At 49.7% G+C, this 12,265-nt stretch overlaps 1 protein-coding gene across 2 annotated transcripts in view; it reads right to left on the bottom strand.

The window, feature by feature from the left end:
• Positions 1–12,265, bottom strand: part of LOC122539828 (thyroid hormone receptor alpha) — a 378,543-nt gene that overhangs the window by 159,495 nt on the left and 206,783 nt on the right. The gene's annotated exons all lie outside the window — the stretch shown is intronic.

The following is a 12,265-nucleotide window of genomic DNA, read 5'->3' as shown; positions in this document are numbered from 1 at the left end:
GGTTTGGGGGTGGGGGTGGATGGGGATCAAGGTTGGGTAGGATGGGGGTGGGTGGACGGGGGGGGGGGCAGTGTTGGGGGCGGGGTGTCGCGCAATACATGCTGCTGCAGTCTCCTGAACGGGAAGCAGGCTTTAAAACTCCGAGCCCGAGACGAAAGGCTTTTAAACGATTTTCCGAATAATCGATTATCCGAACGAAATAGTGCCCGCCCATCTCGTTCGGATAATAGAGTTTCCACTGTATATGGAGTTGGGGCACAGACTAGCCATGATTACATTGAAAGACAGAACAAGTTAGAGGGGCTGAATGGCCTACTTGCATCCCAATGTTTCCATCTTGTAGGAAATGTGACAGGTTTACAGTGAGCTTCAATAGACAACGATATAATAATGACTAGATGCTGTTGATTGAGGGATAGATCTGGTGGGGACGCTATGTACAAGCAGACACACCTTCCTGCTCACAGAGGTTTGAATTTAAAAAATAGTGCAGATGAAGCCAGAGTCTAAATATATTCTCCATCTACTGAACCTGTCAGTTTTTATATTGTAGACTGACAAGATGTCCCAAACAATTTGAATGCAGCTGAGTTGCAGGGGTGGGTAGGGGAAATTGCAGAAGAATCAAGGTGATTTTTTTTAACAAGGGAAATGACAAATTGGGCTTCAGAAAAATTCATGCTATTGACAAACATCAACAGAGTGCTGTCTTTTTGAGATGACAATGTAGAAGGAGTAATTACAGATCCTTTTCTCTCAGAACTGCTCTCACATTATCTGCAAGGACAGAATAAATAGAGTGATGCTATTTTGTAAAGTGTTTCCAAGCTTTTAGCAATAAAAAGGAAATGTGGCTGCTCAGTATGAAGGTGCACTCTCCATGTGACAATGAACCAGACAGAACAACAAGTTCCTTGAATTGCTCGGCAGTCTGTTTTAAATGAGTAGCTTTCAACTGTAAAGCTGAATAAAAGGAAAACAGGAGCAGGAATAAGCCATTCAGCCTTTCGAATCTGCTCAAAACGATCGTAGCTGATCATCCAACTCAGTGTCCTGTTTCTGCCTTCTTTCCGAACCTCCTGATCCCCAAGACCTATATGTGGCTCCTTGAAAACACTCATTTTGGCCTCAACCACACTCTGTGGTAGAGAATTTCCACAGGAACACCACTCTCTGGGTGAAGAAATATCTCCTCAACGCAGTTCTAAGTGACTTAGCCCATATCCTGGGACTGTGACCCCTGGTTCTGGACTTCCCAGTCATTGCTTCCTGCGTTTAGTCCTGTTACAATTTTATAGGTGTCTATGTAATGTCCCCTCTTCCCTCCTCATTTGTCGAAACTCCAGTGACAACAATCCTAACCCATCTCCTTTTATATGTCAATTCTGCCATCCCAGGAACCAGTCCGGTAAACCTTTACTGCACTCCCTCCATTGCCAGAATATCCTTCCTCTGATAAGGAGACCCAAACTGATCACAATGCTCTGGTACAAGAGGTCCTGTACAATTGTAGCAAGATATCCCTGCTCCTGTGCTTGAACCCTCTCGCTATAAAGGCCAAGGTATGACTTGCCCTCTTCACTGCTGCATCTGTTTGCTTACTTTCAGTGACTGCTATATAAGGACAGCCAGGTCTTGTTGCACTTACCACTTTCCCAATCTATCACAATGCATTTAACAATCTACCTTTCTGTTTTTGCTACCAAAGTTGATAACCTCATACTTCACCTGCCAAGCATTTGCTTACACTTACGTTCAGCTTCATAGCAATTGTCCTGGAGTTCCCAGGTCGGATCGCTGTCCAATAATGCCTGCTGGAATATGTGCATGTAAACTTATCACTGGGAAGATTTACATCATAGAAAGAGGCCATTTGGTCCATGGTCTCCATGCAAGCCAAACAAACAGAGCTTTCAATCTTAACCTTATATTATGGAAATGTTGAAAGATTTTGACATTGCTGAGCAGGGAGACATGTTGCTGGAGTTTTTCATCTTATATTCATCAGGACAAATGCACGAAAGCTAAATTTCAAATGGTCACAACAATTTATACCATGGGAGAGACTAAAGCTGATTGGTTAATAAATTGACCCTGGCTGAGGTGTTGCAATGCAAAATGCTTTGGCTGTCCAAGCTTCCAGCCAGTTCGCTATAGCTATAGTTTCCCTTTGCTTCCTCATAGCAATACTTAAGCCAATCAGAGTTGAACTGCCGACCAATCAGCATCCTTTTCTCCTGTAGTGTAAACTGCTGACATTCTCATGCTAGCCGTGGTGTGTACCAGACGGAAAGATTCAACAATGTATTTCTCTTTTCAGCAACATGGCAAGACTTATGAGATTGCAGGCTAGCAGCTGGGTAAAGCTCACATGAGGGTGACACAGTGGTTCAGTGTTTAGCAATATACCAGGGACTGTGTTTGATTCCATCCTCGAGCGACTGTCTGTGTGGATTTTGTATGTTCTCCCTGTCTCTGCGTGAGTTTCCTCCGGGTGCTCCGGTTTCCTCCCACAATCCAGTGATGTGCAGGTTAGCTGGATTGGCCATGCTAAATTGCCCATAGTGTAGGCTAGGGGGGTTAGCCATGGGAAATGCAGGGTGACAGGGATAGGGTAGGTCAGTGAGGTCTGGGTGGGATGCTCTTCAGAAGGTCGGTGTGGACTTGATGGGCCGTTGGGTGCACTGCAGATTCTCTGAACAGTGAAATGCCAATAAGTAACACACGGTGTCTCAGTGGTTAGCGCTGCTGCCTCACAGTGTCAGGGACCCGGGTTTGATTTCAGCCTCGGGCAACTGTCAGTGTGGAGTTTGCACATTCTTCCTGTGTCTGGGGGGGTTTTCTCTGAGTGCTCCGGTTTCCTCCCACAATCCAAAGATGTGCAGGTTTGGTGAATTGCCCATAGTGTTCAGGGATGTGTAGGTTAGGTGTTCAGGGGTAAATGTAGAGTTATATGGTGGGGGGTTGGTCTGTGTACATTACTCTTCACAGGGTTGGTGTGGACTTGTTGGGCCAAATGGCCTGTTTCCGGACTGTAGGGATTCTATGAAAACTCTATGAAACATGATGCAAAGACATTGGGGGACAGCACATAAGCAATTCCCTACCCCTCAATCATTGGGAAAGGAGTAGACAGTTTTAACTTCAGGCAGTAATAGATAATTGTGACAATCCATCCATTTCGCATTACTCCCAATTTTCATTACAGTAAAATGAAAACTTGGGTGTGGATGCTGGGAAAATGAAACAAACAAAAACCTGAAATTGCAGGAGTTAATGTTTGGATTCCAGTTCCTCAATTCTGATGAAGGGTCATATCTCATGTGAAACATTAACTTTGTTTCTCTCTGCCAGACCTGCTGAGTTTCTCCAGCACTTCCTGTTTTTGTTTGTCCCCATTTTCATTTCTCATTTTGCTCCTAGTCAATCAATCCAGGTATTTAATGCATGGTCTGTCAATGTAAAGCGACGGTTCAACCTTTCATCTGAAACTAGAAATGCTCCCAAGCAGCTTTAAAGATTTAAAATATACCTGTAATTTATCTGTAAATTAATCAATTTTGTCAATTAGTCAACCTTCAGTTGCAAAGAAATGACAATTTGAGATTTTCAATTCACCTCACTTTCATTATTTCAGGAATTTAATGAATATTCTGTTGCCTTCATTTCTCGAGAACATGTATCTGCTTTGAAAGCATTCACTACAAGAACAATTAAATCACACTGTGCTAACGGAATATCCATTAATAAAGCTTTAGGATTACACGACTTAGCTTCAAAAACATTAAGCAGCAAAGATTCCAGGGGAACAGCTGTGCTTCAGCTGGGAGTCCTCTCATCTTTGACTGACAAAGCTCTGGGTACGAGGCCCACTCCGGGACATATCCCTAAAGCTCAGGACTGACACTGAGTGTAGTAACTGAGGACACGGTGCATTGATGCGGTGTTTTGGGATGATCCAATCTACCCCCATCTCGTGCTGGATTTAAAAGATTCCATGGCACGATTTCTAAGGAGAGTGTTAGCTCCGTGTCCTGGCTGATTTTTATTCCTCGGTCATTGACGTGGAGATTCTCTGCTCATTGTCACATTGCTTTAGTGGAAGTCTATAGTGAGAAATTGGCTGCTGTGTTTCCCACATTAAAATAGTGAGCACACTTCTGAAGAGATTAAGTCCAGTGGTTGTGAAAAGTGTTAATGTACCAGTTTTTCTTTTTAACAGCAATGGGACTGTGCTGACTGCAATACCATAAGATGGAACCTCGATGTTACTTGATTGGCTCTGTATTTGTTTCTCTCTGAACAGCCCCCAGGACAAACCCGTCTTGGAGAGGGGACCTCAAATCAGTGCTAGATACCCCCCCCCACCAACCGCTGTGGTCCACTCCCTGAATATTAAGGGACTGACACCTTCTGTATTCCATGATAAAGAAACATACTTTAACCCAATAAAAACTAAAAGAACTGCAGATGCTGTAAAGCAGAAACAAAAACAGAAATTGCTGGAAAAGCTCAGCGAGTCTGGTAGCATCTGTGGAAAGAAATCAGAGATAACGTTTCGGGTTACTTGCCATTTATTGCCTACCCCGAATTCTTCTGGAGAAGGTGGCGGGGACCTGTCTTCTTGAACTACAGCAGTTCTTGGGATGTAGGGACTCTCAGGCTGCTCTTACAGAGAGAGCTCCAGGATTTTGACCCAGTGTCAGGAAAAGAATAGTGATATGTTTCCAAGTCAGGATGGTGTGAGTAAGTTGGAGGGGAACCCGATGTGCGGCAGAGTCTGTACTTCATGCATTGGATTTATCAGCCTTCCCTGAATCCATCAAACCAGAATAGAAGCAAGTCATCCCAATTCTGCAGAACTACCTAAGAGCAAAGAAAGGTTCACCTCAAGTGAACTCAGACCCAATGAAACGGTCCAGCTCATGAAGTTCCCTTGGAAGAATCATTCGTACAATTGAAAACAGCTTGACAAGTTGAGTCTTTCCAGCCACGTGTGTGCAGTCACAATGGGATTTGGAATTTGGAAAACTAACCGATAAGTTATAAGTTGGCCTTCAGACCTGGTACTAACATTTACTAATAGTTTTTTCCTGTAGCTTCTCGTGATGAAAGTATTAACTCCTTGTCACTGTGGTTCAAAGGGCGACACTGCATGAGGGGCACCTTGTCTGAGCAGCCATTAGTTAGGTCCTAGTCTTGAGCGATCACAGTTATTTCCCGGAAGCAGGTCGTCTGTTTATTTCTCCAAGCTCCTACACTTTCCTCTTCGGTTGCCCATAGGGTGCCTTGCATTTTCAATTCCAATAACCAATATGACTGGAGAAAAGATTCCATGAGGTTGTTTCCTGTTTCCTTCCCCATATGTATTTAAAGGAAAGACAACCTACTTCCCAAAGGGTCCTCTGGCTATAAGCAGACTTTGTACCTTGTGATTCCACCTTTTCTGCCAACACCACTGAGCATTTTTTGGTTTTGTCATTAGTCATGGCTGAGCATGGAATTCTTCCTTGGATTCTGGGGTAATGTGTGAAAAGATGGGCACTACCACTGCTGAAGTCTTAAAATATGCAAGCTACATTTGAGGCATGACATTGTTGCTTAATGCTGTTCTCTGCCAAAATCTGCACCACATTTCCCTCATCCCCAACACTGGCGATCATGGGTTTCAATTGAAATCTAGCGAGCAACCACTCCAGGTCAAAACTATAGGGCAGTATTGAGGGAGTGCTGCATTTCTAAAGGCACTGTCCCTCAGGTGGTCGTGAAAGAACCCAAAGAGAAACAAATCTGTTCCGAACCAACATTCAACCCTCAACCGACACCACCAAAATAGATGAGCTGGACATTTACTTCATTGATATCTTATTGTGCCTAATTTTGTCCACCAGATATGCTTACATAATAAGATTTACATTTTCAAAAAGAAATGTTATTTCAGTGGATTTAGGGTATTCCGAGGTTGTGACAGTTACTATACAAATGCACTTTTCTTTCTTTCTCTCTCTTTCAAAGGCTGAGATCAACTAACTAAACACAGGATACAATGAATCTGGAAAGCTAAGCTTTGCACTTGTTAAACCCAGTGAGTTATCATAGTGCCCTATGATTTAGCTTTACGCAACAGCCCCCTCTTCCTGGGTCATACGCTGGTGGAGCTGAGGGAGAACAGCGCACTGCCAGTACATCAACGTGTCTGCAACAACTTGCCTTTATGTCGGACCATCACTGTAACAAAAGGGCCCAAAGTGCCTTCAAGCAGCACAATGACACAGCAAGAATGTGATATTGTAGAGCTGCATTTACTGGCAAGAACACTGCCAAGTGGAGCTCTGCACTCTGCAATTGTGAAAGGTAAGAGTAGCACCTAACTGAATGTGGCAAAAAGGACCAACAAGTCTGTTGTGTCAAAATTCATTGCAAGCGGTAAACAAGTCACAAGACTGCAAAGACTTCTTGCATTAAATTTTAATGTAGTTTTAAAATCTGGAAAACACAATTGGTACGTTTCTTTGCAATCTGAAGATTAGATTAGATTACTTACAGTGTGGAAACAGGCCCTTCGGCCCAACAAGTCCACACCGACCCGCCGAAGCGCAACCCACCCATACCCCTACATTTATCCCTTACCTAACACTACGGACAATTTAGCATGGTCAATTCACCTGACCTGCACATCTTTGGACTGTGGGAGGAAACCGGAGCACCCGGAGGAAACCCACGCAGACACGGGGAGAACATGCAAACTCCACACAGTCAATCACCTGAGGCGGGAATTGAACCCGGGTCTCTGGCGCTGTGAGGCAGCAGTGCTAACCACTGTGCCACCGTGCCGCCCAAAAGCTTCTGATGATTTTTAAATCTCTACATAGGGGTATTACAACATTAAACTTTAACTCAGAGGCTATTTTACAGTCAGCAGAAGTACAACTTGTAAATACATTTAGAGGCTGTTTATAATTGTTGCAGAGTTTTCCTCCATTTTACAATTAGCTTAAACTTTAATCTTGTGCTGGTGTGATATCACGTGTACAACGCCGCCTGCACAATTTTATGAATTTGGCCATTTTTACATTGGGAGTAGACGTTCCGATATCCTCCAGCCTAATTTTGAGACAATTGTGTATAAAAATGTGGAAAATAACTTCTCCCAGTTATTGACAAGATGAAGCTGCTTCGGTTCAAGTTATTTTACTGGGGAAAGAATGGATCATCACTACATCAAATGGAACGCAGTAACATGCTCGGTGCGCCTTGTGATGCTAAAGTACAGAGGAACCTCAATTATCCGAATATCAATTATCGGAACAGCGGATTATCCGAAGGAGATCTCAAAGTCCTGACAGAAACATTACATCAAAGGTGAGTGACCAACACCGATCGCGTCTTTTGTTTACAGTGATTAAAAGTGCTGCCGAGAACAGCCCTGGACTCTAAATGACTGACCTCTCACCCTCTCTCTCTCTCTCTCCCCTCACACTTTCCCTGGAGTTCTACACAAGGATGTACCCTAAACCCCCCAGATAATGTCTCCAACATTGTCCTGAGCAGGGCAAACGTGGAATCTGTCAATAAATTGCAGTAAAAAGTTGCATGCGTGTGTGTGTCTATGTGTGTGTGTGTGTGTGTGTGTGTGTGTGTGTGTGTGTGTGTGTGTGTGTGTGTGTGTGTGTGTGTGTGTGTGTGTGTGTGTGTGTGTGCATACGTGTGCGCTATTTGGAGACTGACCCCCAAAAGGCTGTAGCAGCAGCAGTCTTGCTGTGGGTGTCCACTCCAGCTGCCCCAGAGAGGGGGTGGTGGCGCGCAGGGGAAGGGAGGGGGGGCAGACAGGTGGTTGAGGGCAGGTGGGGTGCGGGCAGGGGGCGGTGTTGGATCGGTCTGGGGGCGGGCGGGGGGGCCGGTGTTGGAGGGGGTTTGGGGGCGGGGTGGTGGCGCTGGATGGGTCTGGGGGCGGGGGCAGTGTTGGATGAGGTTTGGGGGTGGGAGTAGTGTTGGATGGGGTTGGGGGGTGGTGTTGAATGGGGTTTGGGGGCGGGGGTGGTGTTTGATGGGGTTTGGGGGTGGGGGGGCGATGTTGAACGGGGTTTGGGGGCAGTGGGCGGTGTTGGATGGGGTTTGGGGGCAGGGATGGTGTTGGATGGCTTTTGGGGGCGGAGGGCGGTGTTGAACGGCATTTGGGGGCAGGGACGGTGTTGAACGGGGTTTAAGGGCGGGGGCGGTGTTGGACGGGGTTTGGGGGGGGGCGGTATTGAACGGGGTTTGGGGGCGGTGGCAGCGTTGGACAGGGTTTGGGGGCAGGGTCGGCGTTGGATGGGGTTTGGGTCGGAGGCAGTGTTGGATGGGGTTTGGGGGCAGGGGCAGTGTTGGACAGGGTTTGGGGGCAGGGGCAGCATTGGACGGGGTTTGGGGCAAGGTGGCAGCGTTGAACGGGGTTTGGGGGTGGGGGCAGCGTTGGACGGGGTTTGGGGGTGGGGGCAGTGTTGGATGGGGTTTGGGGGCAGGGGGTGGTGTTGGACAGGGTTTGGGGCGGGGGCGGTGTTGGATGGGATCGGGGGTGAGGGCGGTGTTGGACGGGGGTTTGGGGGTGGGGGCGGTGTTGGACGGGGTTGGGGGCGGGGGCGGTGTTGGACGGGGGTTTGGGGGCGGGGGCGGTGTAGGATGGGGTCAGGGTGGTGTTGGACAGGGTTTGAGGGCAGGGGCAGCATTGGACGGGGTTTGGGGCAGGGGGGCAGCGTTGAACGGGGTTTGGGGGTGGGGGCAGCGTTGGACGGGATTTGGGGGCGGGGCAGTGTTGGATGGGGTTTGGGGGCAGGGGGCGGTGTTGGACAGGGTTTGGGGCGGGGGGCGGTGTTGGATGGGATCGGGGGTGAGGGCGGTGTTGGACGGGGGTTTGGGGGTGGGGGCGGTGTTGGACGGGGTTGGGGGCGGGGGCGGTGTTGGACGGGGGTTTGGGGGCGGGGGCGGTGTTGGATGGGGTCAGGGTGGTGTTGGACAGGGTTTGAGGGCAGGGGCAGCATTGGACGGGGTTTGGGGCAGGGGGGCAGCGTTGAACGGGGTTTGGGGGTGGGGGCAGCGTTGGACGGGATTTGGGGGCGGGGCAGTGTTGGATGGGGTTTGGGGGCAGGGGGCGGTGTTGGACAGGGTTTGGGGCGGGGGGCGGTGTTGGACGGGGTCGGGGGGCGAGGGCGGTGTTGGACGGGGGTTTGGGGCTGTGGGCGGTGTTGGACGGGGTCGGGGCGGGGGGCAGTGTTGGACGGGGACGGGGGTGGGGGGGCGGTGTTGGACGGGGTCAGGAGGCGGGGCGGTGTTGGACGGGGTCGGGGCGGGGGGGCGGTGTTGGACGGCGTCGGGGGGGCAGTGTTGGACGGGGTTTGGGGGCTGGGGGGCGGTGTTGGATGGGGTCGGGGGCGGGGGCGGTGTTGGACAGGGTTTGGGGGCGGGGGCAGTGTTGGACGGGGGTTTGGAGGTGGGGAGGGGTGTTGGACGGGGTTGGGGGCAGGGTGCGGTGTTGGATGGGGTCCGGGGCGGGGGCGGTGTTGGACAGGGGTTTGGGGGCTGGGGGGCGGTGTTGGATGTGGTCGGGGGCGGGGGGCGGTGTTGGATGGGGTCAGGGTCGGGGGCGGTGTTGGACGGGGTTTGGGGGCAGGGGGCGGTGTTGGATGGGGTTTGGGGTCGGGGGGGCGGTGTTGGACAGGGGGTTTGGGGGCTGGGGGGCGGTGTTGGACGGGGGTTTGGGGTTGGGGCGGTGTTGGATGGGGTCAGGGGGTGGGGGCAGTGTTGGAAGGGGTTTGGGTGCGGGGGAGCGGTGTTGGACAGGGACGGGGCGGTGTTGGACAGGGTTTGGGGGCAGGGGGTGGTGTTGGACGAGGTTTGGCTGAAGGGGGCAGCATTGGATGGGGGTTGGGGTCAGGGGGGCAGTGTTGGACGGGGTTTGGGGGCGGGGCAGTGTTGGACGGGGTTTGGGGGCGGGGCAGTGTTGGATGGGGTCTGGGGGCGGGGGCGGTGTTGGATGGGGTTTGGGGGCAGGGGGCGGTGTTGGATGGGGTTTGGGGGCGGGGCAGTGTTGGATGGGGTTTGGGGGCAGGGGGCGGTGTTGGATGGGGTTTAGGGGCGGGGGCAGTGTTGGATGGGGTTTGGGGGCGGGGCGGTGTTGGATGGGGTTTGGGGGCAGGGGGTGGTGTTGGACGGGGTTTGGGGGCGGGGCAGTGTTGGATGGGGTTTGGGGGCAGGGGGCGGTGTTGGATGGGGTTTAGGGGCGGGGGCAGTGTTGGATGGGGTTTGGGGGCGGGGGACGGTGTTGGATGGGGTTTGGGGGCAGGGGGCGGTGTTGGATGGGGTTTAGGGGCGGGGGCAGTGTTGGATGGGGTTTGGGGGCGGGGGACGGTGTTGGATGGGGTTTGGGGGCAGGGGGCGGTGTTGGGTGGGGTTTGGGGGTGGTGTTGGACAGGGTTTGGGGGCAGGGAGGTGGTGTTGGACGGGGTTTGGGGGCAGGGGGCGGCGTTGGATGTGGTTTGGGGGTGGGAGTGATGTTGGACAGGGGCAGGGGTGGGGAGCGGTGTTGGACGGGGGTGGGGAGCGGTGTTGGACAGGGGCGGGGGGGCGGTGTTGGATGGGTGCGGGGGGGCGGTGTTGAACAGGTGTGGAGGGCGGTGTTGGATGGGTGCGGGGGGGGGGGGGGGCGATTTTGGACAGGGGCTGGGGGTGATGTTGGACGGGGTTTGAAAAGGCATTGAATTGATTAACCGAATAATCAATTATCTGAATGAAATAGTGCCCGCCCATCTCATGCAGATAATCGAGGTTCCCCTGTATATGGCACAATCAATATTACATCCATTATCCTTGAGCAAGAAACGCCAGTAAAAATTGTAGTTTCCAAGTTGTGTTTACACAAAGTTTCATGAGCAAAATTTTTGTGCAAACACATGTTCCAACACTCACGTTAACAAAACAGTGACCTCTTCCTTACCCATCACAAAATATTTATGCTGCTTGCTCATAACATTTTCAGATGTTACACCACAAATGCATTGCATTCTGGTGGATGTCTGCACCACTATTCCCTGTAACTGATATAATTCTCCCCATGTTACTCAAAACCCTTTGCACTTTGAACATTTCGATGAGGAAAACAAGTCAACAATACTGAAAGCTTGTGGTTCGTTGCTACTGGCTGGTAAGTGACACTGGACATTACTGATAGCATCATGTCAAATAGGGATTCTTGACAATTTAGGCTGATCCAGCTCTATAAGTGTAGCTGGGATTGGGGAGCTAAGGGCCAGGCTGGATTCTGAAGACAATGAACAGGTTTCTGAGTGAAGAAGAGAACGTTAGAGATTGCAGAGACATGGAGGAGGGGCATTGGAAGAAGAAAGATATATGAGGGGGGCACATCATCAGTATGATAGATAGAAAAGGTTAGAATGATCTTACCAATGTGGACAGTACATGAAGTATCAGTAGGGTTTATCAATATCCTTTCTCTTATTCACTCTGATTCCTGGACCCTCCATGTTTGTCTTCTATTTTATTCTTCTATAGGATGTGGATATTGCTGGAACTATTGAATTATCATCCCGGCAACCAAAGCTAGCCATTTGTTGCCCATCCCTAATTTACCTTAATCTGAGGGGCCCTGCTCAACATTTTAGAGTTCAGCAACGTTGCTGCAGGTTTGGAGACATCCACAGACCAGACCAGCTAAGGACAGGAGTTTTCCTTTCGAAATTACATTAGTGAAGCAAATGGATTTGTTTTCCAACTGATGAGAATGTGGTCACCATAACTGAGATTAGTTTTATATTCTAAATTAATCCATTGAATGACCTAGACCATCACACAAGCCAACCTCCCATCCATGGACACCATCTACATTTCTTGTTGCTGCGGAAAGGCAGCCAACATCATCAAAGACCCCTCCCAACTTCTTCCATCAGGCTGAAGATACAAAAGCTTAAACACACGTACCAACAGATTCAAGGACAGCTTTTTCCCCGCTGGTAATAGACCTCTCAAATTTCAAATCTAATGTTGATCTTGCTTTTGTGCACCTCCTTTTGTGCATAACCTTCTATGCCTTGCTCTGTGTAAGCACTCTATGATCTTTATGCCCTTGTATGTTATGATCTGTATTGCTCGCAAAACCAAAACTTTTCACTGTACTTAGGTACACGTGACAATAATAAAAAGAAATCAAAATTGAATTTAATTTCCACCAACTACTGTGATAGGATTCGAACACGTCTCCAAAATGGTAGTCTGG

This window comes from Chiloscyllium plagiosum, unplaced genomic scaffold (assembly GCF_037043375.1).
Source record: "Chiloscyllium plagiosum isolate Xiang-an unplaced genomic scaffold, Cpla_swu_hap1 HiC_scaffold_32, whole genome shotgun sequence".
Lineage (NCBI taxonomy): Eukaryota > Metazoa > Chordata > Chondrichthyes > Orectolobiformes > Hemiscylliidae > Chiloscyllium > Chiloscyllium plagiosum.
The sequence above is the reverse complement of the archived record's forward strand: the minus strand, read 5'-3'. Positions and strand labels throughout refer to the sequence as shown.